The following is a 27,847-nucleotide window of genomic DNA, read 5'->3' as shown; positions in this document are numbered from 1 at the left end:
TTAAGTTTATTACCACAAAGAAGAATTCCTTCTAGCAATAGCCAATAGAAACAATACTAAATACAAATCAATTATAGGCAATTTGAATACTGACATTATTGTCTGTAAGATATATAAACCCAAAGATTGTAAGTATAATTTAGTATGTATGCATCATTTTTAACTTATGAGAAACAGTCTAAATGCCAAAATGAGTAAAACCTGGTCTGACGTGGCTCTTATCCCAAGCTATGTCTATGGGAAAGATGCCTATTGACATCAGTAATAAAAAATTAGGCCCTGAGGGACCATAATTGTCTCTTTAAATAATTTGGGAAAACGTGTACATGTTTAATCAACTGAATATAGCATACAATTAGAAGCGGTATATTTTCATCATAAATAATCAATACGCTGCTGTTAATATGGTTAATAGAATGAAAAGTACCTCCAAGGAAATTTATTTTAGTATCACTCATTTTCATTTCTCTCATTTCATTTTAAAAACACAAGGAATTTTAGATACTTTAAAACTACCTGGTTACCTAGAGAGTATGCACTAAGTTACCTGCTTCATGCCAGTCCTCACTGACAGACACCAAAACAAATGATTGATAGTTAACTTTCCATTTTGCTCTTTGAGATCATGTAGACAGTTTATGCAGATTTTACTTTCCTAACTCATACCATCCTGTCCAAGGTACTGAACTTTGCTTGCCAAGGACACATAGGAAGACAAACCCTCTCAAATGTGCTACATTTGTCTTCAACTTTTTAAATATCCATGTATCTTTTAGGTTAGGTGCCATCTGTTGTATCATCGTATCTGTTTAAATCTTATTAAAATTCCTGGCCAATATATCACTCTGCTGCGGCAATCTTACCCTGCTACCTCTCCAGGCTTTTCTGCAGCATTCAGTAAAGAGCCTGCTATTTTAACTAATTCCTGAGGCAGGACACAGAGTGAGAATCTAAAACAGAATCAGTGCTATATCGTTTCTACTTTTACCCATAGAGTGAACAACTGTTCATATCAAACCTGGAATCATCCCTCCAAGTCTCCTAAACACAGCACCGTTAGAGCCAATGCAGTTAATCCACCCTCCTTCGGTGCTAGTGTCGAATGGCGCTTTTGCTGCAGTATTCACCTTGGAACTAAGTAGTCAGGATTCATTATTTGTTGAAGTTACCTAACTGCCAGTTTATTCTCATACAATCACGAACAATCACAACGGAAGACAAATACAGGCATACATATAACTTACTTACAAGGGAAGCAAATTTGCAGCCAGAGACAAGGGCAACGTAACAGCCAAGAACTGCAGTAAATCTCTTTGAGCTAATAGCTACATCTAATAATGCTCTCCTACAACACCTCCAATTAAATAAATTGTACTCAGAGTTTAAACATCAAAGCAACATTCATTCCTTGATGGTTAGAGATGATGTCTGGTAAGAAAATTCAAATTTATGATTTATTTACTCCTTAAATGTCTCAAAGCCCGGATTACTGGAAGAGTTACTATGCTTATTCAAGCATGCTGACAGAACTGTAATCTCTTAGTAATTTCTCCATGCATCTCTCAACATGGCTGACAGGCATCTGCCAAGGCTGTAGTACATAAACCGCTGAAACATGCAAAAATATTTACCCTCAAAAGATGTAGTAAAAGCTCAGCTTCCTCCAGCTTCCATAACCCCTGAGGTGTTAATCTGGAGGAACAGTTCCATGAGTTTCCACAGGCCAGCAGTGTGTCTCCTACACTTGACCTAGACAGCCTTACATAACGAAGCACCAGTGCTGGGGAGCTCTCTGAATGTCATCACCAGCAAGAGTAAGAAGTATTGGCAGAAGCAGGCAGGCAGGCAGGCTGGGGGTTTGCATGGAAATCATAAAGTCTTTCTTGTCTTCCTCTTTTGAAATATTTTGGAAGGAGAGTTAAGAATAGCTCAGAAACTGGTCTCATTCTTTTTGTGGGAAGAATGACCAGAAGCATAAAAGCTAAGTCTTCCAGCAAGTGCAAGACTCCTCTTTCGGTGTCTGCAGTAAATGTAACAAAAATGAATTGCTATCACTAAAGTCCTATACCATGACACCTAAAATGAAGGAAACGGTAAAGCAAAGTAATAACTCACAGACTGTCACCGAGGGCTTTTGTCTACCTTTAACTCAATGTGGTGAGTACAGGGAAATATGTGTATATGTAATAAGATAATAATTGGGGATATAAATTGTTTTGCAGGATGATAACTGAAGGATTGGTTAAGAGTGTTTATGTTCCTTAAATAGATTGTTTGTGAGCAAGATAATAAGACATCAAATTCAGAACGTGATGGGTTAAACTGGTTGTGTTTAGTGTATTTCAACTTCTGAAATTCTGATGCAAGTAATAAGAAAAGCAGATATATGCCTATGGTGGTTTGCAGATAAATGTCAGATGTGTGAATTAATTACTTGTATTGTCTATAGTGAAAAATAAAATCTTAATTTTAGCATTTAGATTTTGCATATAATCAATCTTTCTTTAGACTTTGAAAGTAGTTTATTATAATGGAGCAAGAGGATTGCTGGGCTTTTGAGATAATCTTTGTTAGACTTACACCTAGATATCTGGAGGATGCTTTAAACAGCACATTTAAACAATGTACTCTCCATCTAATTTTCTTTCAATTATCCCAAATGTGTGCACTGCAAGTTATGTTTTTTTAAAGCTAGAAATAATAAAACGATTCTTCTATTCTAATTCTGAGTATGGTGATATGGTATTATTAATATAAGATGACATTAGATTGTTTAATTATATATAAAATTGTGGTTTGAAATGAGTTGTGGGCTAAGATGTATAATTCCTGAGGTAACAGAAATAGAGAGGAAAGCATGCATCATTTAAAAATAATGTTAATGTTCTGCTCTTAGCTGGGAAACCTATCTGCTAATGTATCACACTAAGTAGAGTGAGGAAATAAGAGAATTTAGGTCTGTGAAGGAACATAGTGATCTAATTCCAGCCCATCACTTAACTCATAGGGACACTGAGGTAGAAAGAAGTTAGATAATACGCCTAACTCACACAGAGGAAGAGGTGAGGGAAAAATGGTTTTCCTGATACTAACCTGTTATTTTGTCACCCATACTGCAATGAATAATTGTCATTCGATACTGGAGTAAAGATTTGATGTGCAGTGATTTTTTTACACCATACAAATGACAGAAAACAAAAGTGGAGTAGTACTACATATCTGCTTTTATCAGTAGTCTGATTTTGGACAAGAAAGTTCTGTACTGATTGTAATAAGAAACTTTCTTCAGTTATTTCTCACAACAGTAATGAACACATTGGTGTGACATTTAATTATATTTTCAATGATGAAATTGTGTTCTGAACATTGAGCTATGTACACCATGCTGTTGGTTCAGATTCTTTCGTTTTGTTGATGATTATGGTGCAGGCTTCTCTGTCCCTTGGAGAGCTAATGTACATGAAATAAACAACCTTCAGGAAGCAAAGAACTAGAAAATAGAGTGTTCTTAAAAATATTCTGTCTTATTATCTTCAAATAAACTAAGTCTTTTGTAATTAGGTGCGTGTTTTTTCATTCTTGCATCCCTGCCTCTAGCACAGTGCTTCTTGGACCTCCAATAAATGTTTGCTGAATGAATAAATGGAGGGATGAAAAGTATTCATAATGTGTCTCTGTATGGGAAATGCCTATAGTATGGCCTGGTAGAGTTCTTTTGAGGAGTACTTTTAAGAAGTGTATCAAATGTTTTGCTAATATATATCAGTTTAATAATTGCCAAAGTGAATGAATGCTTCTGAAATGCATGTTTGGAGATGGTTAAAAAATTTTTTGGCACAGTCTTCTAATTGGATCAACTTGGTATAGGTTTGGCTGCTTATAAGGGATAATCAAACAAATACTAGCTTAACCTACTAGAAGTCTGTTTTTCTCAAGTGACATTAGTCTGAAGGTAGGACTTCACAGTCATCAGAGGTCTAAGCTCATTTTTCTTCCTCTCAAACATCCTCAGCTTGTGAATTTATTCCTTCTATTTGTTGCCTCATCATCTTGAGATGGCTCCTCACTTCCAGCATCCTAACTGCATTCCAGGGAGAAGTACAGGATGAGCAAAAGGCATAAGACATACGCCAGGTAAATCAGCTTTCTCCAAGAGCTTTCCCAGACCCCCTAGAGATTTTAACTTACAGCCTATGGGTCACAACTTTGAAAAATGCCCACTCCCTTCTGCAAGGGAATCTGGAATCACTGTGTTTTTAGCTGAGTCCACTGCTACCCCTAAATGAAGTGGGGATTCTCTTTTTAAGACAAAGGATGTATTTCCCCCATATCCATTCTCCTTTAGCATATAGTTTCGGTTACTGGTAAAATCTTTAAAAATGTATTGTGATTGGTTAGTTTAAGCTGATTTGTATTCCTAAAGAGCAAAAAGTCTTTTCATTTTATATCTGAACCTTCTATGGAAAAAAATTATCCTACTTTTAGAATAGAATGTTACTTGGGAAACAGATGGATTTATAAACTGTACTGTACTCAGAGGCGAAGAGAAAACTGTAGACAGAGTTTTCATAATGGAAAATAGAAAATAATCCCATGCTGCATTTCATTTCATTTCATATTCACCCTACAAAATAAGATTGCCTGAAGTTTTTTTTCTGAAAAGATTCCAACTGGAAGAATAGATAGGCACTGAATTAAAGCTCCAACCCTTAGAATCTCTTCAATTACTAAGCAAAATTTTGTCCACTAATTTAGAAGAGAGGCCTTTCATGAGATTTTTTCTTCTTTTTTATCTTTCTGTTCCACTTGTCATCTTGCTGGAATCAGCTACATTGAATAGCATGTGGCTATCCCTGGCTGGTCCATGGAAGGTCTTTGTACGTTCTCCCAGTTCAGTCTCAGTGATGCCTCTGCACAACAGAACCGGTTCTTCACATTGGCAAAGGAATAATTTGAAAGGTCCTAGAACATGGTAGCCCCACTATCCAAAAAACCTTCACTTTAGATGTGGAGAATGTTTACGGGCAGGCTGGAATAGCAGCTCTCTAATTTTAGAGGAAAAAATGATGGTCTTCTTAGTGTCTATTAAACCCAACTTTTCTATGGAAGATAGTTGACTTCTGAATCCAGATTGCTATCACTTTGGAATATCCTATTCAAAAACAATTGCATGTTAGACTAGACTCTACTTCACTAAAAATCTTCATAGAAAATAGTATTCATTTCACTCTCTTACAGAAATAAATAGGGAAAATTCTTTGTCAAAAATCAAACTATAGCCAGACTAACTGGAGACTGAAACATTAAAAAATACTTAGCAACTGGCAGGTATAGATTTTATAAGTCATAAACTCAAGGTAGAACAAAAGTTTAATTTTCTTCATTTTCTTACAAATTAATTTGGTTTCTATATTAATGTTTTATTTTTACCTAATTACAAAAAATCTTATTTAATTATTTGTGAGTCCACTGAATAACATTACTGCTTTTTCAGTTATTTCAAATTGAATCCACTAAAATGTCAGATTTTTATTTTTGTCCTTTGTATTAATTGGAGTAACCCTTGTTTCAGCAACAAATGCACCTTCAAACATTGGTGACTTGGTACAATGAAACTATATTTATTGCTCATGAACAGTTCTGCATGGTTGTTGCCAGTTGGCAGGTGGTCTTCCATGTGATCGTTTATGGATTTAGGATTCTTCAGTCTTGCAACACCATTTGCTTCTAGGTACTCAGAGTCAGCTGACAGATAGAAAAAGACATTATGAGGAATTACACCTACCTCTTCAGTCTAGAAGTGACACACATGCCTGGCTTATATTTCAATGATGTGAAATAGTCATATAGCCCCACTAGATGCAGTGGAAGGCTGAGACATTCCCCCAGCTAGGCAGCCCATTCCTAGAAGGAAACACGAATATTGGTGGTCACCAAGCTGTATTTGCCTACCTTTTATATTTGCAGTTGAAGCAATTTAAAAACATATACGATCTTTTTGCCAATTATCATTTAAAAATTAAAATAGAGAACTGGAGAGTATTTTATTTGTAGGGGGGTAGTAAATTCCTTTATGTTGGTGCTATGACCGGTCCTATTTTGCACCTTAAGATTAAATCACATATTTTTCTTCTACTCACAGAGCCCAGAGACACTTCAGTGTAGATTTTCCAGTTGTTATATCATAGTATCTAGGATTCAAGTCTCTTTTACATTTTAAACAAAGCATTCTAAATTGCAGCAGTTCTACATGCTAGGAGAAACATGAATAGTCTATATGAACTTTAAAAGGATAATTTCTGAACCCATTCTGATGGTAGCATCCAGCTAATATCCAGCTAACACTTCTGCATTTCATGTAGGATATAAGAAGGAACAAGAAGAAAGGAGTAGAGTCTATATCAAGAAAGAAAGCTGATCATAGTGGCTCACACCTACAATCCCAGTACTCGGGAAGGCCAAGGTGGGAGGACAGCTTGAGCCCAGAAATTCGAGACCAGCCTGGGCAACACAAAGAGATCCTATCTCTACCAGAAAAAAAAAAAGTCAGGCATAGTGGTGCACGCCTGTGGTCCCAGTTACTTGGGAGGCTAAGATGGGAGGACTGTTTGAGTCTGAGAGTTCAAGGATGCAGTGAATAACGATCATGCCACTGCTCTCCAGCCTAGGCAACAACGGAGCAAGACCCTCTCTCTGAATAAAAAAATAAGTTTAAAAAAGTTCTCATAAATCCTTAGCAAACATCTTCTTATGTGTCTAATTGTCTAGAATTGTTATATGGCTATTCACAGCAGCAAGGGAGGAGGCTGGAGAAATACAGCTTTTAAATTGGATTTGTAGATGTTTCGAACAAAATTCTTGATAAGGAAGAAGGAGGGAAAGACATGTGGCAGGCAAATAACAATGTCTGCCGTAATATTAACAGCCCAATTAATCGGGCTAAAGTGATTATAAGCTTGTTTTACACTCTCTAGAGGACTTAGTAGTGTGTGTGTGTGTGTGTGTGTGACAGAGATATAGACAGACAGATAGACACACACACAGACAGGAAACTGAATGGAAAAGACTTGATATTATAAAAAAATTGGGATGAAGAGGACAAAAATTAAGCTCTAGAAAAAGACAATTTTAGAATATTTTGAGATAAACCCCAAACTATGAAGAATATTCTAGAATAATGGAGAAATAGATTACAGTTCAATAGCAGCACAAAAAGGGTTCTGAAAAATACATTACATCACTAGAGCAGGTGTGCTTATTATTAATGCCCTGTGTTGGAACTGACAAAGATGAGGCTCAGGCAGGATGTTGTCCCTAGTAATAACAGTCGGAGGAATCTGCTTATTCCAAGTGATCCATTTCATAAGGGAGCTGAGGAAAAGCAATTGTTCTTTAGGGATTCCACAATTCAAAGTTCAGTTTGTCTATCAAAATATGCGGACAATAAATAAAAGGATCAAAGCAGATGTTTTACCAGACAGGCCAGCTAATGTGGTGACTAAGGTGAGTGGCAAACACTGATGAGGTCCTCTAGCTCTGGTCACTGTTGGGGTGCCAGTTACTGTTTTATACTATTTCTGTTGCTTTGAATAAGACTTCCAGCAAGAAGGAGGAAGCGGGGAGAGAAACAGGGAGAGGGAGAGATGGAGAGAGAGAGATAGAGAGAGAGAGAGAGACACAGAGAGAGAGAACCCCTAGGCAATCCAGAAATTGCTTTCATTTAAAAGAGTTATGTAAACTAGTGGTTAATGAATCAGAGTGTTTGTAGATTTATAATTTTGGCTTTCTGCATTTTTCAGTCTTGGGTTCTCTTCTGAACCTGCAAGGGTTATGTACAAAGTGGGTGTTCTAGTTAGTCCAGGAAGAAGCACTCCAAAAAGTTTTCTGTTCTTATGAGTGGCCTACCTTCATTATGCACACACCCACCCACCACTAGAACTTCTGTTTCGAAATTAAAAGAGAATCATCTAGGTCAGGACGTGAATATGGATATAAGGATGTGGGGAGGTGGGTGACTGGATAGAAGGAAGAGCTAAGTGTTGAATTTTTGTCCTTTCTGGCATTTTCTCTTTTCCAAACTGGTTTCCCAAGTGAGATATCAGAACATGCAGGCCCTGGTTAATTATCCAGATTGTCTCTCATTTTGCCCTAAATGGCCTAAATGGCAGGCGCAAATACCTGTTGTTTCTTTTTCTGGGATCCCCCACATCTTATTTTTAGTCAATCTCCACACAATTAGCCTTCTGGGGAACTCCCTTCTAGATCTGTGGCTAATTCTCAGACCAGATCAAGAGTTTACTTTTACACCCACTTATTTTGGTCAATGTTCCAGTATCATTGAACTGCTTATAGATATGAGAGATCTTTATGCTATTTCATGCCTCTGTGAATATGCTCAGGCTGTTTTCTCTCAAGGGCCTTCATCTTCTCTCATTCCACCAAGACCTGGCTTCATCATTCCATCCTCAGTCCTTTCCCAAAAGTCAGAGGACATTGATATACTAATAAGTACCAATTATACCTAGTATTAATAGGCTTAAGAACCAGTTCTTTCAGGCAGCCTTTCCTGATCCCTCCACCCCCATCCTAGTGGAAAGGATTCCTGCTCACTGGGGTGCTGCTGTGGACTATAATAAAAGCCTAATGTGCTTATATTTTGTTAAACATATTTGCTTATATATCACCAATCTCAACTAATTAGCTAATTGTTTGAAAGCAAAGATTGTGGATTATTCATCTTTGAATTTTCAGCACCTAAAACAGAGCCTTATAAGAACACAGTATGCATTCAACTATTATTATTTGCAATTAAAAATTATAATTATTGATAAAAATGAAGATGAACCCCATCTATTTTAAGAAAGCCAAATACATGCAAACATAGATTTATTAAATAGAAAATACTAGGGATACTAATATGTTCTATACAACAATGCTTCACTTTGTAAGCAATCACCAGATTTTCATTGAAAATACCATTAAAAAGTTATATTTATACTCAGTTTACTCCAGAAAAAAATTATTTCTTAAAATAAGCAACATCAATACTTCAAAAATCCAATTGAAGGGAATTACTTGATCTTTAAAAAGATAAATTATATCTGGTTATAGTAGCAGCTCCAGTTTAACTATTCTCTGCCTATTTTATTAAATCCATGTATAATAAGTTTAAATTACCTCTCTTTTGAGAAGCTAGTCTATTTTATAAAATACTCTAAAATTATAGAAATGACATCTAGACTTTATGACATACACCTTTAAATTCAATATTTTGCTCTGTATTATATATGATGTTTTAGTTTCTCAAAACCCCAACATTTGATTTATCATTTTACTGCTCTAGCAATCCTGTAATAGGTGTTGAATATATTTCACGACCCTACCTCCAGTTCCCTTTAAAAACCATGGAGAAAGAGTGCACGTGACTCTTCCCAAATCTCATGGTTAGATTACTGATTCCTTCTGATTTATTTACTTACTTTTGGAATTTATGTTTGCGCATGCTAGGTCTCCATTCTGTTCAATGTGCTCAGTATGTTGATTAGTGTATCAGCAATTCAAGCAGTCAACAAACACTTCTTCTATACCACCCTTTATTTATTGTTTCCACAAAATCTTCAGGTATTTTTAGTCAGATTTTCAAATTAAGCTATCGTACTTTGAATCCAGCTTTAGCAGTGCTATGCTCAAATAGCAAGTCTTAGCTTCCTCCTACATTTTCGTGTTAAGATCTGTGAGTAACTAGAGCTGTAAACCAGCAGAGTGCTCTCTGCTTAAGGCCAGAGTTCTTCTAGAGGTGGAGAACTAAGGTTATATTTTCTGTACTGGTTAATGCAGACCCAGTTCTTCTGTTTGTTCTTTTGACCTCATCGCTTTCCCATGCCCCCTTCCCAGCCACACCTTCCACCAGGTTTTCAGTTGAAGAAAAGATCTGGAAAAATTAGATAACTTGCTTGAGGTCACAAAGCTAGTTGGCATCAGGGCTTGGCCAACAAATAGGATTTCCTGACTAGAGTCAAATAAATGAAAAATCGATGTAACTGAAATGAACAACAAACAATCAAAATTTGTTTTGTGGATACAGTTGGATTACCAAAATGTTGAAATATATTTCACTTAGCAAAACCTCTAAATGTCTTCTTTAGAGTGACACTATATATACTGAGACTTCCTCTTCTTGTTCTTCTAAAAAAAGTTGACGAGAATATTGGGCTAATGGCAGATAAACGTGAATCATAATTTACATTTGTATAAGTATGCTTAATATTTTAGAAAGATTATTTGATCCTCTAGAAGCTTGGATTCTTACCAAATCCATGTAAGGTGGTGCTATGGTTTGGATATTTGACCATCCAGACCTCATGTTGAAATATGATTCCCAATGTTGGAGGTGGGGTCTAATGGGAATTGTTTGGATCATGGGTGGATCCCTCACGAATGGCTTGGTGCCAACCTTGTGGTAATGAGTGAGTTCTCATGCTATTAATTCCAGAGAGAGCTGATTTTTTAAAAAGAGCCTGGAAGCCGCTGCTCTCTCTTGTTTTCTCTCTTGCCCTGTGTTCTCTGCACACAGTGGCTCCCCTTCACTTCCACCATGAGTGGAAGTTTCTCAAGGCCCTCACCAGAAGCAGGTGCAAGCGCCATGCTTCTTGTACAGCCAGCAGAGCCATGAGCCAAATAAACCTATTGTTTAAAATAAATTACCCACCCTCAGGTATTCTTTTATAGAAACATAAAGAGACGAAAGCAGGTGAGTAATGCAGTCACTTACCTGATTCCACGCTTCTATTAAGATGGAGCCCAGGATTCATCCAGGTAGTGGAAGCCTGTGTGCAGCACTCTGTACAACATTTCACGCTGTGGGATTCTACTAACCCAGTGCAGTGCTACAAGGATGTGAGGTGAAAATCAAGAGAGAAGAACATCAAATTCTAACACAAACCTGCCACAGAGAATCTCTGTCACCACTCAAGCTCCCACTTTGAATTTTGAAAGTGAAGAACATGATTTCAGAGATGGGCTCAGACTTGTGAAACCTAGTGATGAATAGATCTTCAGAAATGCCAAGCTCTGATATTATTTTGAGTAACAATTAGTTCCCAGATGATTTTTATTTTGGGGAAGAAAATCTAAGAAGTGATTAGTCAACTAGCCGAACAGCTGCAAAAGTCTTCATATTTGAAGACATTGCCCTCTTTTCAGAGGACAGGGAATAGAGCTCCACATGCAAGCAGATTTTGCACACACCAGGAATTACTCTGTCAGCAGGCTTAATTAGGTAGAAAAAGTTTGCCTCTAATTCCAATACTAAGGCACATTATAAATCAATGACTCACAGGATTTAGAGGTTTGAGGAAACCCCGATTTTGCTATTGCCCCACTTGGCTAGCTTAGCAAGCACAGTAGAAGATGGAATTTGACTTCAATTAGTGTTCCTTTTGAAGAAAAAAATATTTCTAGAACACACCCAAACACACAATCTTTCTTTAGTAATATACAAAATTTTAAATTTAACATATTAGTCATTTGACATTTAATATTTTGAGCCCTAATGAATTCTGTTTTATTTAATAGATAATAACATTTGATATGTTATACTTATAAGTGCTTAAAACACATAAGATATTCCATTTTTTTTTTTTTTTTTTGAGACAGAGTTTCACTCTTGTTGCCTGGGGTGGAATGCAATGGTGGGCCTCAACTCACTGCAACCTCTGCCTCCCAGGTTCAAGCAATTTTCCTGCCTCAGCCTCTCTAGTAGCTGGGATTACAGGCATTCACCACCAAGCCTGGCTAATTTTTTGTACTTTTAGTAGAGACAGGGTTTCTCCATGTAGGTCAGGCTGGTCTCAAACTCCCAACCTCAGGTGATTCGCCCACCTCAACTTCCCAAAGTGCTGGGATTACAAGAATAAGCCACCATGTCCGGCCAGCTATTCCATTTTTTAACACAAACTTATTTTATAGAACAAGGCAGAAAAAAATATTACTTACAATACCACATATTTACTATACTCTCTCTATAATCCTGGTTCCTTAGCATTCAGGGAAAATTTGTAGGGGAAAGTAGGACTGATGATACTTCCCTCATAGAATTGTTGTGAACTTTCCTGGGAAAATACATGTTAGTAACTGGCACATGATGGGTGGTCAATATGTTCACTTCTAACCTTCTTGCTGCCGTCATGTAAAGACAGGAATTTTTATCCCTAGTAAGCCAAATGAGGACTACTTTTTTTTTTTTTTTTTCCTCTTGGGCAAAGAAAAATTTTTTTTTTTTTTATTGCATTTTAGGTTTTGGGGTACATGTGAAAAACATGCAAGGTTGTTGCATAGGTGCATACGTGGCAGTGTGATTTGCTGCCTTCCTCCCCTTCACCTATATCTGGCATTTCTCCCCATGCTATCTCTCCCCAACTCCCCACCCCCTGCTGTCCGCCCCCCGCAACAGACCTCAGTGTATAGTGCTCCCCTCCCTGTGTCCATGTGTTCCCATTGTTCAATACCCGTCTATAAGTGAGAACATGTGATGTTTGATTTTGTGTTCTTGTGTCAGTTTGCTGAGAATGATGGTTTCCAGGTTCATCCATGTCCCTACAAAGGATGAGAACTCATCGTTTTTGATGGCCGCATAATATTCCATGGTGTATATGTGCCACATTTTTCCTTTCCAGTCTATCATCGATGGGCATTTGGGTTGGTTCCAGGTCTTTGCTATTGTAAACTGTGCTGCAATGAACATTCGTGTGCATGTGTCCTTATAGTACAACGATTTATAATCCTTTGGATATATGCCCAGTAATGGGATTGCTGGGTCAAATGGAATTTCTATTTCTAGGTCCTTGAGGAATCGCCATACTGTCTTCCACAATGGTTGAACTAATTTACACTCCCACCAACAGTGTAAAAGTGTTCTGATTTCTCCACATCCTCTCCAGCATCTGTTGTCTCCAGATTTTTTAATAATCGCCATTCTAACTGGCGTGAGATGGTATCACAATGTAGTTTTGATTTGCATTTCTCTAATGACCAGTGATGATGAGCATTTTTTCATATGCTTGTTGGCCTCATGTATGTCTTCTTTTGTAAAGTATCTGTTCATATCCTTCACCCATTTTTGAATGGGCTTGTTTGTTTTTTTCTTGTAAATCTGTTTTAGTTCATTGTAAATTCTGGATATCAGCCCTTTGTCAGATGGGTAAGCTGCAAAAATTTTTTCCCATTCTGTTGGTTGCCGATTCACTCTATTGACTGTTTCTTTCGCCGTGCAGAAGCTGTGGAGTTTGATTAGGTCCCATTTGTCTATTTTGGCTTTTATTGCCAATGCTTTTGGTGTTTTGGTCATAAGTCCTTGCCTACGCCTATGTCCTGAATGGTTTTGCCTAGGTTTCCTCCTAGGGTTTTTATGGTGTTAGGTCTTATGTTTAAGTCTTTAATCCATCTGGAGTCAATTTTAGTGTAAGGTGTCAGGAATGGGTTCAGTTTCTGCTTTCTGCATATGGCTAGCCAGTTTTCCCAACACCACTTATTGAAAAGGGAATCCTTTCCCCATTGCTTGTTTTTTTCAGGTTTGTCAAAGATCGGATGGTTGTAGATATGTTGTGTTGCCTCTGACGCCTCTGTTCTATTCCATTGGTCTATATCTCTGTTTTGGTACCAGTACCATGCTGTTTTGATTACTGTAGCCTTGTAGTATAGTTTGATGTCTGGTAGTGTGATGCCTCCCGCTTTGTTCTTTTTGCTTAGAATTGACTTGGTTCCATATGAAGTTAAGGTGTTTTTTTCCAGTTCTGTGAAGAAGGTCATTGGTAGTTTGATGGGGATAGCGTTGAATCTATAAATTAGTTTGGGCAGTATGGCCATTTTCACAATATTGATTCTTCCTAACCATGAACATGGAATGTTTCTCCATCTGTTTGTGTCCTCTCTTATTTCGTTGAGCAGTGGTTTGTAGTTCTCCTTGAAGAGGTCCTTTATGTTCCTTGTTAGTTGTATTCCTAGGTATTTTATTCTCTTTGTAGCAATTGTGAATGGCAGTTCATTCTTGATTTGGCTCTCTTTAAGTCTATTATTGGTGTATAGGAATGCTTGTGATTTTTGCACATTGATTTTGTATCCTGAGACTTTGCTGAAGTTGCTTATCAGTTTCAGGAGATTTTGGGCTGAGATGATGGGGTCTTCTAGATATACAATCATGTCATCTGCAAATAGAGACAATTTGACTTCTTCCTTTCCTAATTGAATACCCTTTATTTCTTTTTCTTGCCTGATTGCTCTGGCTAGAACTTCCAGTATTATATTGAATAGGAGTGGTGAGAGAGGGCATCCTTGTCTAGTGCCAGATTTCAAAGGGAATGCTTCCAGTTTTTGCCCATTCAGCATGATATTGGCTGCTGGTTTGTCGTAAATAGCTTTTATTATTTTGAGATATGTTCCGTTGATACCTAGTTTATGGAGAGTTTTTAGCATAAAGGGCTGTTGAATTTTGTCCAAGTCCTTCTCTGAATCTATTGAGATAATCATGTGGATTTTGTCTTTGGTTCTGTTTATGTGGTGAATTACATTTATAGACTTGCGTATGTTGAACCAGCCTTGCATCCCCGGGATAAATCCTACTTGATCATGGTGGATAAGCTTTTTGATGTGCTGTTGTAATCAGCTTGCCAGTATTTTATTAAAGATTTTTGCATCTATGTTCATCATGGATATTGGCCTGTAGTTTTCTTTTCTTGTTGAGTCTCTGCCGGGTTTTGGTATCAGGATGATGTTGGTCTCATAAAATGATTTAGGAAGGATTCCCTCTTTTTGGATTATTTGGAATAGTTTCAGAAGGAATAGTACCAGTTCCTCTTTGTATGTCTGGTAGAATTTGTCTATGAACCCATCTGGACCTGGGCTTTTTTTGGGTGGTAGGCTCTTAATTGCTGCCTCGACTTCACCCATTCTTATTGGTCTATTCAGGGTTTCGACTTCTTCCTGGTTTAGGCTTGGGAGGAGGCAACTGTCCAGGAATTTATCCATTTCATCCAGGTTTTCTAGTTTTTGTGCATAGAGTTGTTTGTAATAATCTCTGATGATGGTTTGAATTTCTGTGGCATCTGTGGTGATATCCCCTTTATCATTTTTTATTGCATCTATTTGGTTATTCTCTCTTTTCTTTTTTATTAGTCTGGCTAGTGGTCTATTTTGTTTATCTTTTCAAAAAACCAGCTCCTGGATTTATTGATTTTTTGAAGGGTTTTTCGTGTCTCTATCTCCTTCAGCTCTGCTCTGATCTTAGTTATTTCTTGTCTTCTGCTGGCTTTTGAGTTTTTTTGATCTTGCTCCTCTAGGTCTTTCAATTTTGATGATAGGGTGTCAATTTTAGTTCTCTCCTTTCTTGTCATGTGGGCACTTATTGCTATATATTTTCCTCTAGAGACTGCTTTAAATGTGTCCCAGAGATTCTGGTATGTGGTGTCTTCGTTCTCGTTGGTTTTGAAGAACATCTTTATTTCTGCCTTCATTTCATTGTTTATCCAGTAAACATTCAGGAGAAAGTTCTTGATTTTCCATGAAGCTGTGCGGTTCTGGGTTGGTTTCTGAATTCTGAGTTCTAACTTGATTGCACTGTGGTTTGAGAGACTGTTTGTTATGGTTTCCTTTCTTTTGCATTTGCTGAGGAGTGATTTACTTCCAATTATGTGGTCAATTTTAGAGTAGGTGTGATATGGTGCTGAGAAGAATGTATATTCTGTGGATTTGGGGTGGAGAGTTCTGTAAATGTCTATTAGGTTTGCTTGTTCCAGGTCTGAGTTCAAGTCCTGGATATCCTTGTTAATTTTCTGTCTCATTGATCTGTCTAATATTGACAATAGTGTGTTGAAGTCTCCCACTATTATTGTGTGGGAGTCTAAGTCTCTTTGTAAGTCTTTAAGAACTTGCCTTATGTATCTGGGTGCTCCTGTATTAGGTGCATATATATTTAGGATCATTAGCTCTTCTTGTTGCATTGATCCTTTTACCATTATGTAATGTCCTTCTTTGTCTCTTTTGATCTTTGTTGCTTTAAAGTCTATTTTATCAGAGATGAGAATTGCAACTCCTGCTTTTTTTTGCTCTCCATTTGCTTGGTAAATCTTCCTCCATCCCTTTATTTTGAGCCTTTGTGTATCCTTTCGTGTGAGATGGGTTTCCTGGATACAGCACACTGATGGATTTTGGCTTTTTATCCAATTTGCCAGTCTGTATCTTTTGATTGGGGCATTTATTCCGTTTACATTTAGGGTTAATATTGTTATGTGTGAATTTGATCCTGTCATTTTGATGCTAGCTGGCTGTTTCGCCCTTTGGTTGATGCAGATTCTTCATTGTGTTGATGCTCTTTACCATTTCAAGTGTTTTTGGAGTGGCTGGTACTAGTTGTTCTTTTCTATGTGTAGTGCCTCCTTCAGGAGCTCTTGTAAAGCTGGTCTGGTGGTGATGAAATCTCTGAGTACTTGCTTGTTCACAAAGGATTTTATTTTCCCTTCACTTATGAAGCTTAGTTTGGCTGGATATGAAATTCTGGGTGGAAAGTTCTTTTCCTTAAGGATGTTGAATATCGGCCCCCACTCTCTTCTGGCCTGTAGGGTTTCTGCTGAGAGATCTGCTGTGAGTCTGATGGACTTCCCTTTGTGGGTAACCCGACCTTTCTCTCTGGCTGCCCTTAGTATTTTCTCCTTTATTTCAACCCTGGTGAATCTGATGATTACGTGCCTTGGGGTTGCTCTTCTAGAGGAATATCTTTGTGGTGTTCTCTGTGTTTCTTGGACTTGAATATTGGCCTGCCTTGCTAGGTTGGGGAAGTTTTCCTGGATAATATCCTGAAGAGTATTTTCCAGCTTGGATGCATTCTCTTCGTCACATTCAGGTACACCTATCAAACGTAGATTAGGTCTTTTCACATAGTCCCATATTTCTTGTTGATTTTGTTCATTCCTTTTTAACCTGTTTTCTCTAATCTTGCCTTCTCTTTTTATTTCATTGAGTTGATCTTCGACCTCTGATATCCTTTCTTCTGCTTGGTCAATTCAGCTGTTGAAATTTGTGCATGCTTCGCGAAGTTCTTGTGTTGTGTTTTTCAGCTCCATCAATTTGCTCAATTCCTCTCTAAATTATCCATTCTCGTTAGCATTTCGTCAAACCTTTTTTCAAGGTTCTTAGTTTCTTTGCATTGGGTTAGAACATGTTCTTTTAGCTCACGGAAGTTTCTTATTATCCACTTTCTGAAAGCTGGTTCTGTCATTTCATCACACTCATTCTCCATCCAGCCTTGTTCCCTTGCTGGTGAGGAGTTGTGCTCTCTTGTAGGAGGAGAAGTATTCTGGTTTCGGGTGTTTTCATCCTTTTTGTGCTGGTTTCTTCCCATCTTTGTGGATTTATCCACCTGTCGACTTTGTAGTTGCCATCTTTCTGATTTTGGTAATTTTAAGTCTGCAGCAGCAGGACTCATAAACCCCCTTTTCTTCCCCCCAGGTGTTCTGTCCCAGGGAGTTAGGGCTTTATGATTTTCTGCTGTGCTGCTGACATTTACCCTGCCCACAAGGTGGCAGCCTAGTCACACTCAGCCTGCAGAGGCTTCGCTGAGCTGCTGTGGGCTCTGCCCAGCTTCCATGTGAACTTCCCTGCAGTCCTGTTTATATGAGTGTAGTTAGAACTGCTTCTGCTCTGTTGGCCCACCCCTGTAGTGATGGAGTCTCTGTAGTGGCGGGTTGCCCTGGTTATGGCAAATTGCCCTGGGAACTGCAGGGTGCCTCCGTAATGGAGGACGCCCCTCCTCCACGGAGCTGGACTGTCCCGGGTTCAGTTGTGTTTGCAGTGGCGCTATTTTTTGCCCGGGAATCTCCTGGCTTGATTCCCTGTTTCAGCTCCCCTTGCTGGCTAAGAGGGGACACTGTCTCATCTGCTCTGCCTTCGGAGCCGCTGCATCGGCTGAAGCCGTGGCTCTGAGATTCATGGTGCTGGCCTGGCTCCCCATTTCAGCTCCCCTTGCTGGCTTAGAGGGGACTCAGTCTCACTCACTCTGCATAGGGAGCCGCTGCCCCTAAGCACAGGCCAAGCGGCCGTGCCGGTCAAACCAGCAGCGCTGGCGACCCATGGGGCTCCTCCGCCTGTGAATCTCCTGGTCTGTGGGCAGTAGAAATCTGTCTGGAAATGTGGTCCACTCACCCTCTGCGCTTTCTCTTGGAGCTGCAATCCCGAGTTCCTCCTATCCGGCCATCTTGGATCCTCTCCCGAGTATTTTTTTTTAAGAAAATTCCTTTTAATTATGATTTATCTGTTAAAGGAAAGATAGAAAGCTTAGAAGTGTTCATTATTCATATAGAAAGCCCACTTTCAGTGTATGTGCTAGCCAATGATCCACTGATTGAGCTTCCCAAATATCCTTACTTCTAATGTACTTAGTCATCTGCTGTGTCCTAGCTAACCCTAGCTAAGAGCAAGGAACATTCACTGATGACCTAGTTCTTCTGTTCCTTCTCCCCCTATCTTCTAGAAGTAAGCACTCAACTCAATCCTTGTGGATAGTTTAATGTCTGGGAAATATATAAATGGGAAATATTACACAGTATGATCAGTGTTGTGTGCTAGAAACAGAAAATACTTTGAAGTTTAAAGGAAAATAACACCACTTCCTTTGGTGAGCTGAGACGCCTTCTTGGGAAATGTGGGATTTGGATAAAAAAGTGAAGATGGGGACATCACAAGGAAGACTGTATAGTCAAGGGAAAGAGTGATCTGGTTAAGCCTCCTTGAAAGGAAAAGGAAAGGAGAAGAGTATTTCAGAAAGAAGAAAATGGGCAGTTTATCTGGAGTTAAGCATTTGTGTATTACCATGATTAATCACAGGAACAGGTAGTTGCCAACTTTCATTATAAAAATATTCTCCAGGAGAATTCATCAAGTTCCAATGCCTGTTAATTTCTGTCCTTGTATTTTATTTGGCATCTTCAATGACAGAGGACACCTTTTTTAAAAAAAAGAAATGAAGACAAAATAAAAATTCATTAGAGGAATAATCTATAAGTGATATTTAAAAATTAAACCATGTCATCATCCTAAGAAAACTATGAGTCTTTAGTTTTAGAATAAACTTGCAGTGTGTTCTTGAGATTTATGAATATATGGCTTTACATTTTTCCTTAACACACATCGATTTGCTTTCTCATATCTATTATTTATCAGGAAATTATAAAAAAGGTAAAATGGTGTTGTGCCACATGTTTTGGATTTGGGATTTTAAAAACTTGATTTATAATCCTACCTTTATGATGAAATGCTCTTTTTTGTATGACCTTGAATATATTCCCTGTGTAATCATGTACAAAAATAAATGAGACAAAATCTAAGTGCATTTTAATCTCTTAAAATTGTAAAAAGTGTATAATATTACATTTTCAAAAGAAAAGAGTCTTTTTTTTATTTTTATCCTTTTTGAAAACCGTGTTAATAATAAATAGGATATGCACAGTTCAAATTTTTTTTTTTTTTTTTTTTTAGGACTACAAATCAGCTTCTAGCCTAGTTAAATCTTAATGTCAAAACTAATTTCCTAAAGAAACTTAATGAGATAAAGGAAGATTTTAAAAGGAGATCTTCTCTCTGTTCCTGGTAGAGAATAGCAAGGACTCCTGAAATATATATGATTTAACACTGATAGCACAAGCCTTAGCAGTTCCAAAGAGTATCACAGACACAATCACACTTGACCTAAATGACCCTATAAAAGCTAATGCTGCATTCAAGAGTCACCACTGAAACTGGCAAAAGGATGGCTCCTTTAGGAATGTGAGTTATCCTCCAGGGGGAGGACGTACCCAGAGCGGGACAACTGCTGATGAATGGTTACCCCACTTCTGAGTATAGCCAAAAAGTCCCTCTGGTCAGGTTATCATCTCTTCTCAGTTCCTCAGTAGAAGTCTGAGCTCCAGCTCTGGATTAAAGTATGTTAGAGGGAACATTTGCAGATATAAACTAGCTCAGACTACTGATGAAGCGGACTACTGATTAAGCATTGCTGTTGCATCTCTAGCAATGGAAGTGATGGTTTGTGTGATTTTCTTTTTTAGAACCCCTGCAAGAAAGCCCATGGCAAGTTTCTGCATATTTCTGGTTTCTCACAGTCCTGATAAACTCTTTCAGACGTTTTCTTAAGCCTGGAACCTATATGGGGATGAAATTCTAGCTACCCATGAATAAATAATATCAGTGCTAATAGTGCATACACTTTTTGTTGTGAGGTAATTTTGTCCTAAATACGGATTGCTATACATTTTTAATTCCCCCAGAATAAATCAAACTTTCCTTTACAAAGTGGCTAATGAAAGAGTAAGCCCTTTTATTCTGTTTTTCCATTTGACAAAAACAAATTTATATGTTACATTTTTAAGGTTTAAGAACATGAGAGACTTGGTTTCCCAAAGCAGATGTGAATTTTTTAGTTTCTAGTACCACCTTTTAATATTTAAAGTTTAGTAAATTATGAAAACCAAAATAAAGCTATGCTTTTAGAAACATAATTCATAATAAATCTTTATTCCAAATCATTTGTAGTTAGCAATAATATAGTGACAAAATCATAGGAAAACTCAGTTAAACAGATCTGGAGTGAGATTCTGGCTCTACCAATTAATAGTATTGTGGCTTATAGAATTTGTTTAAATTTTCTGAGCCTTTGATCTCATCTATAAAATGGAGATGATATTCTAAAATCACAGGATTGTAAAATAAGATAATGAGGTAATACGTTCGGCACATCAAAGGTGTTCTGAAAATCCTACCCTTCTTTTCCACTGTTCTTAATCAAGTGAAAAGCGTAGAGTGGGAACTTAATGAACGCATCGCTAAAAAACAAACAAAAAAAAACCTTTATGATTTTATCCTAGGCTTTCTATTTTTTCTTTATAAACTTTTCTAGGCCATATTGATCACTTCGTTGGATACAATTACCCCCTATATGCTGATGGTGTCCAAATTCCTATTTCTGGTTCTAACAAATTTCCTTTGCTCTAGACCCTTATGTGTGCTTTTTAGCATATGTCTCTACTAAACTTACTTTAAATTCAACATTTCAAGAGCTGAGTTTAACATTCACACCATTACACTCCCTTCTACCTTTAAAAAAATTCAATGACATACAATCAGCTTCTCTTGCTTCGTTTTCTAGCATAGGTGCCCAAGGCAGAAATTTGGGATACAACTTACAATACTCCCCATCTAAATTGTTTACATTCAGTCATTAAGTCTTGCCTCTCCTACTTCTTTCAGGTCCATTTAGAACTCTCCATTCTTCCTGTCACTACCCCACCGCAGGCCACCATAATCTGTTGCCTGGATTTTTGCAACCAATTTTCAACTAGTCTGTCTGCCTCTAGTCATGCTTCTCTCCAGTCTGTTGCTCATATTGCAGCCAGAAATACCTTTCTACATATAAAACAGGTCGTGTCGCTTCCATGGCTAAATCCCAGTCTTTTCATTGTCCTAACCTGATTGATTAAAATATAACTTTAACATGCTTTATTTACAACGAGGTGCACTTCCTAGATGCTACCCCCACCCAGAGGAACTGAAACGTTTATTGTGGTATTGCAGGTAACAGCTCTCAGCTGTGTTCCTTCCTGGGACTTTTCCTCAGCAGAAGAGGACCTACTTGCCCAAGGTCACAACCTTCCTTGGGGGTAGCCTATAAACCCTATGTCCAATGCATGCACCACTTGGGGTATAAAATTCTAGCTCCATCCCAATTGGGAATAATTCTGAAGGTCCATTCCCATGTCAAAGTTCCCCATGGAATTGTCTGAATCCTTTGTTGTGGCTATATTATAGCCAAATTTCTCCCTCTTTACATACAGAGAGAAGTTGGGCAATTGGCTTCCATTGCTTCCCCACAGGTATAGCTCTTGGAAGCTCTCCTCATAAATATCCCATATGAAAACCTCAACTTCTGAGTCTGTTTCCAAGAGACTCTGCCTTTGACTCAAGACTTCAGACTTTTCTATGGACTATTTAGCATTTAAGCATCACACTGTATCACTTCTTCCCTTTGCATTCATCTTCTGTCCAATCTGAACTGATTTCAGTTCTTCAAATACATGGTGCTCTACTGTGGGCCTTGGCACTTCTCTTTTCCTCTATCTGAGCAGTCCCCTACCTCACTCTTCTGATTTCTGTTTTGGTGGTTTCAGGAGGCTCTTCAGACTCAGGTTCTAGTTAAGTGCCTCTCATTTGTGCTCTCCTGGTACTTTCTTCTTCAGAGCACTCACCACTTTTATGTTGTATTGGCCATTTCTAGGCTGTATTATTGACTGGCAATAGGCTCTGTGAGGAAACGGAGTTGTTCACATTGTATCAGTGCATTTCACAACGTTTGGCTAATGATAGCCTCTCAAAAATACTTGCTGAATGACGGAAAGGGTGAACGGCTTATTTAAGACTGGATTTACATTGGTTGGAATTAAGACATTTATGGAAAAGGAATTTACATGTTTATGTAAGAATGATCATGCATATTATGGATGAGAACTTTAGTTTTTACTGAATATACTTGTGTGTGTATGTGTGTGTATGCACGTGTGTGTGTGTGTTAATTCAGACACAATCATTAGCCCATGTATTATTCAAACACAGGCATTACAACAAATCTCATAATGCATAATAATCCTTCATAGGAGTTGCTCAAAATGTCATTCAGTTTCTGCTAAGAGCTTAGTTTTAACTATATTAATTGTGTTTTTAATATAGCTCTTCCATTAAAACCTGGCTTTAGAAAGTGTCAGAACTTACAGTTGTACTCTCTCTCTACTCTCCTTCTGCTATTCCTAATAATAGGATTTCTGGGAAGTTAGGGCCAAAATGGATAAAATACTGTCAAACAGGTTATGAAGTGGTCCAAGAAATTAAATGGCTCAATAAAGGTGTTTGAATTAGTAAGTTCCTAGTTTTATGCTATAAAAAGGAAAAAAAAAATAGGAAATTTTATATAAACGTCATTCTCCAACATACCACAGTTGGGTTCCCTAGAAGCAGGGCAGGCTCTTGTATCAAGCACCAGTTGGATTTTAAGACATCAGATGCTCCCCTAGGGAAAAGGGACAGGTCTCACTACGCATTTCCAGGTGAAGAGGTCGCTCCTATTGGCCTACGGCAATTTTGCAGAAGAGGGGAAGCTCTGAGCTGTTGATATCAACATTGACAGGAGGGGGAAATCTGCACACTGTTCTGATAAAGGAGATTTAAATGGAGACCAACATACATTACGCTATTCCCATGCCTCTGTGTCATGTCTTTTGATAACTACAGCCTATTCATGCTAGTTGCTGCCTCCCTTATTCAGACTTCAGATTAGTCAAGGTTCTCCAGAGAAGCAGAACTGATATCTATATCTATGTATTTATGTATCTATTTATTCATTATTGATTGATTGATTATGAGATTCTGGAGGCTGAGAAGTCCTGTAACTTGCCATCTGTAAGCTGGAGACCCAAAAAGCTGGTGGTGTAATTTTTCCTGGGTCTGAAGGCTTGAGAACAAAAGGAGCCAATGATGTAAATCCCAGTCCAAGCACAGGAGAAGATGAGATGTCACAGCTCAAGCACTGAGGCAGACAAAGAAGGGCAAGCTCCTCTTTCTGTCCATCTTTTGTTCTATTCAGGCCCTCAAAAGGATTGGATACTGCTCAGCCTCATTAGGGAGGGAAATGTGCTTTACTACGTCTATAGGTTCAATGCTAACCTCATCCAGAAACACCTCACAGACATACCCAGAAACAATGCTTAATGTGGACACCTCTGGACTACTCAAGTTTACAAAAATAATTAACCATCAAAGTCCTGAAATTTTTCTGTTGAACAGAGATAAATTTGTACCAGAATTTTCTCCATCGCCAGAAGTTATCACTAATTTTCTTAAAATGTATAAGTAGTCTCTATATTGACAATATCTTATTTCTAAATTAAAAATAGAAAACAGTAATTCTAGTCAAGGATTTAATGGTAATAACATATGATTTAATATTATTAAATTTCTAATTTAGATATGAGGAGAGAATATTCAAATCTGCCAGATTCTGAAAGACATCTTAGTAAAAACAGAAGTTATTCCCTACAGTCTCAATATTATCCTTATTTTTAAAATACTTGGGGACACTGTTGGTATCAGTGGGAAATTGGCACATAATTATATGTTCATTCCCAACCCAACAGAAAATAAATGAATTGGTAGAAAGACTGCTAGAAGTTTCTAAAGGGAGGAAGTCATACCATACATCCTCCTCCTATGAAGTGCTTTTCTTAAGACATTGTACACTTGTTCACAAAAGATGTCAACCTTTCAATCCACACATTTGATATTGAAAGCATAAGAATTTGCCATTAACTATGATCCCAGAATACTTATACTTTAGACAGTTGTCAGAAGCTATAACATCAAATTACTGTTTTCTGACTCTTACCAAAAGTTAGAAAAGCAGAGGTCATAAGAGGATATTTTGAGGGCATACAGTTTAGTTCTTTCCTAAGTTTTTCCACCATTATTGGATAAGCAGAAAGGCTTATCCTGGGATCACACTGTTTTTTTTCCCTCACTGAGTATAGAAATTAGAAGTATACGATGGCCAAATTCTGGAGAGACCCACTGCAGGCTTGATTTAATTATGATCTTACTGTTTTCACTGATGTAAAATGAGAGGCTGTAGTTAAAAGCACAAAAGCTTCTGTCAATAGTATGGCCAAACAGTTGTAGTTTAAAACCAAAGACTATCTAAATATGCATCTTTTGGATAGGAGAGAAGGAAAAAAATCTAAAGTAAAAATTGGCTTCAAATTCAAGTTTAGAAAGGATTTTAAAAGTGATCATATAGCTCAAACTAAATATATACACAAACCACTATCTAAATAGTGACTGAATCTTAGCACACAAATTACTAAACTAGAAAGTAGTTGGACAATTCTTTGCTCTCTGAGGAGTGTGAAAATCTCCAGACCTGTGTCCAATGGGCTGGATGCCTGGTTAACTCCAGGCTAGCTGGACAGTTTGAAAGCCTATCAAGTAGGTCAGATCTAGCTCAGGCAGGTGGGGTCTGGGATAAAGAGATCACGTGACCAGGTTTTTTCATCCCAGCAGGCTTCTCCACCTTTGCTAAGATAAAGTGTAGCTTATCTCTGGCAGGAAAAGAAAACTCTTTTAAGAATTGCTTATTAGGAAAAAAAAGACTGTTTCCAGATTTTTAAGAATATATTATATTTATATTCTATATAGAATGTGTATGTATATTTGTATGTATATGTGCCATAGACAGATATATTTTTGAAATTTTGAAGCATTTTTGTTCTTAGAGATGAAACATATTTTATTTTATTTTTTTTTTAAATAAAACATCTAAGTTGACTCAAAAAGAAACTAGACCCTTAGGTTTTGTTAGAAAATGCTTAAAGTAGTTGGCTTCAGGGCTGTATTGTATGATTGACCCTTATAGTCATCTCATGTTCCCTTAGCCTCATGTGCCATGAAAACCTCAGCTGCGTGCTTCTTTAGGCTCTCGCACCTGCTACTGACACAGGATGGTGACGAAACATTGATACCACTGCAGGCAGTCTCTTGCTCTTCTCACACTTCTGGGCTCCCATGAAGAATTGGGCCACAGGGGTAAAATCTGGCCTCTTATGAGACTGCCAAACATCAGTAGGCCCAGCCCCAAAGTGGGGCAAACATCAAATTTCCATTAAAAAATGTTTACCGGTGGCCGGGCGCGGTGGCTCACGCCTGTAATCCCAGCACTTTGGGAGGCCGAGGCGGGTGGATCACGAGGTCAAGAGATCGAGACCATTCTGGTCAACATGGTGAAACCCCGTCTCTACTAATACAAAAAATTAGCTGGGCATGGTGGCGCGTGCCTGTAATCCCAGCTACTCAGGAGGCTGAGGCAGGAGAATTGCCTGAACCCAGGAGGAGGAGGTTGCGGTGAGCCGAGATCGCGCCATTGCACTCCAGCCTGAGTAACAAGAGCGAAACTCCATCTCAAAAAAAAAAAAAATGTTTACCAGGGGGAGACAAGAGGGAAGCAGCAGGTTGATTTTTCTCCTTTCCTCCTCTTACGGGCAGTAGTTCCAAAGCATGGTGTTACTGCATAGCTTGACCAAATACGTCCTTTTGGATGTGTCTCTTCAGGAAGCAGGCCAGCCTTCTCATGTACCACTTGAATTTGTTTCATCTTTTCCCCAACCCACCTCACATTTCCCTCTCATCTATTGCTTTTGTGATTGCCTCAGGCTTTGTTTTCTAGTCAGCCACGGCCAAGGCTGGGGTATAATCCTTTAACTGCTGCTTGATGAAATAATTACTAAATCCTTTAAATTCCAACCATATATCAACATTTGCTAACTATACGTTTTTTTCAGGCTTTATTGTCATTAAGAAAACACTAGCTACAAGCAAGAGAAAAAATCGGGATGACTCAGTTGAAAAGTAGTACCAGTGGTTTTCTTTCTTAAATTCATTGATGATTTCTAATTTCTGGGTATTTTTTCTTGCATATTTTTAGTTTTTTTTTCCTGTAGTGCAGGTATATTCTTTATTTAAAAAACTGTTAAAAGAAAGCAAATGAAAATATTTCATTCTTCATTTTTAAATATTAGATCTATTATTTTTTTCTAATGTACTTTAAAATATATTGTACAAGACTTTTTGTTTTTCACTGTGATATCTCTCAAGTACAAAACCAGAACTTATTGGACATTCAATAAATATTTGAATATGGAAATGTATTAAAAGAAACTTATGGAATAGGTATTTTGCTCATTTACAAAATATAATTTTAGTCTCAACTCTCTGCCGTATTACCTGTCTTCCTCCATTTTAACACTCTCGGCCAAATCCCTATCATCTCTTGCCTAGACAAAAGCATCCTAACTTCAATCCCTGCTTCTACACTTGCCCTGCTCCTACTCCAGCTGGCAATCAGAATAATTCATTAAAAGTGTAAATTAAGGCATCGAAACAGGAAAAAACCTCAAATCATCTTTTTTTACTGAAAAATGATTCTATATGTAGAAAACCCTAAAGACTCCACCAAAAGGCCACTAGAACTGCTAAATGATTTTAGCAGGGCTTCAGTTTACAAAATCAATGTTCAAATACCAGTAGCATTTCTATTTCCCAATAACACACAGACTGAGAGTCAAATCAAGAACACAATCCCATTTATAATAGCCACAAAGAAAATGAAATACCTAGGAAGACAGCTAGCCAAGGAGGTGAAAGAGCACTACAAGGAGAACTACAAAGCACCGCTGAAAGAAATCAACGATGACACAAATAAATGGAAAAATGTTCCATACTCACAGATTAGAAAAATTAATATCGTTAAAATGGCATACTGCCTAAATAAATTCAAAAATTCAATGTTATTCCTATCAAATTACCAATGTCATTCTTCACATAATTGGAAATAACTGCTCTAAAATTCATATTGAATCAAAAAAAAGAGCCGAATTAGCCAAAGCAATCCAAAGCAAAAAGAACAAAGCAAAAGGCATCACTCTAGCCAACTTCAAATTATACTATAAGGCTACTGTAAGTAATGAAAACAGCACGGTACTGGTACAAAAGCAGATACATAGACCAGTGGAACAGAATATAAAACTCAGAAATAAAGCAACACACCTACAACCATGTGATCTTCAAAAAGGGCCAACAAAAATGAGAACAAGCAACGGGAAAAAAATACTCTCTATTCAATAAATGGTGCTGGGATAACTGGCTAGTCATATGCAGAACAAAATTGGACGCTTACCTTTCACAACATACAAAAATTAACACCATATGGGCTGAA

At 37.8% G+C, this 27,847-nt stretch overlaps 1 long non-coding RNA gene across 1 annotated transcript in view; it reads left to right on the top strand.

Moving 5' to 3' along the window:
* The first annotated feature begins 1,863 nt into the window (after nucleotides 1-1,863).
* Nucleotides 1,864-27,847, top strand: part of LOC105708906 (uncharacterized) — a 68,330-nt gene continuing 42,346 nt past the window's right edge. The window contains exon 1 of the long non-coding RNA XR_001105402.2: nucleotides 1,864-2,157. This is a non-coding gene — a long non-coding RNA (uncharacterized LOC105708906). The remainder of the gene's footprint in view (nucleotides 2,158-27,847) is intronic.

This window comes from Aotus nancymaae, unplaced genomic scaffold (assembly GCF_030222135.1).
Source record: "Aotus nancymaae isolate 86718 unplaced genomic scaffold, 86718_ANA_hifiasm-v0.15.2.pri h1tg000029l, whole genome shotgun sequence".
Taxonomy (NCBI): domain Eukaryota; kingdom Metazoa; phylum Chordata; class Mammalia; order Primates; family Aotidae; genus Aotus; species Aotus nancymaae.
The sequence above is the reverse complement of the archived record's forward strand: the minus strand, read 5'-3'. Positions and strand labels throughout refer to the sequence as shown.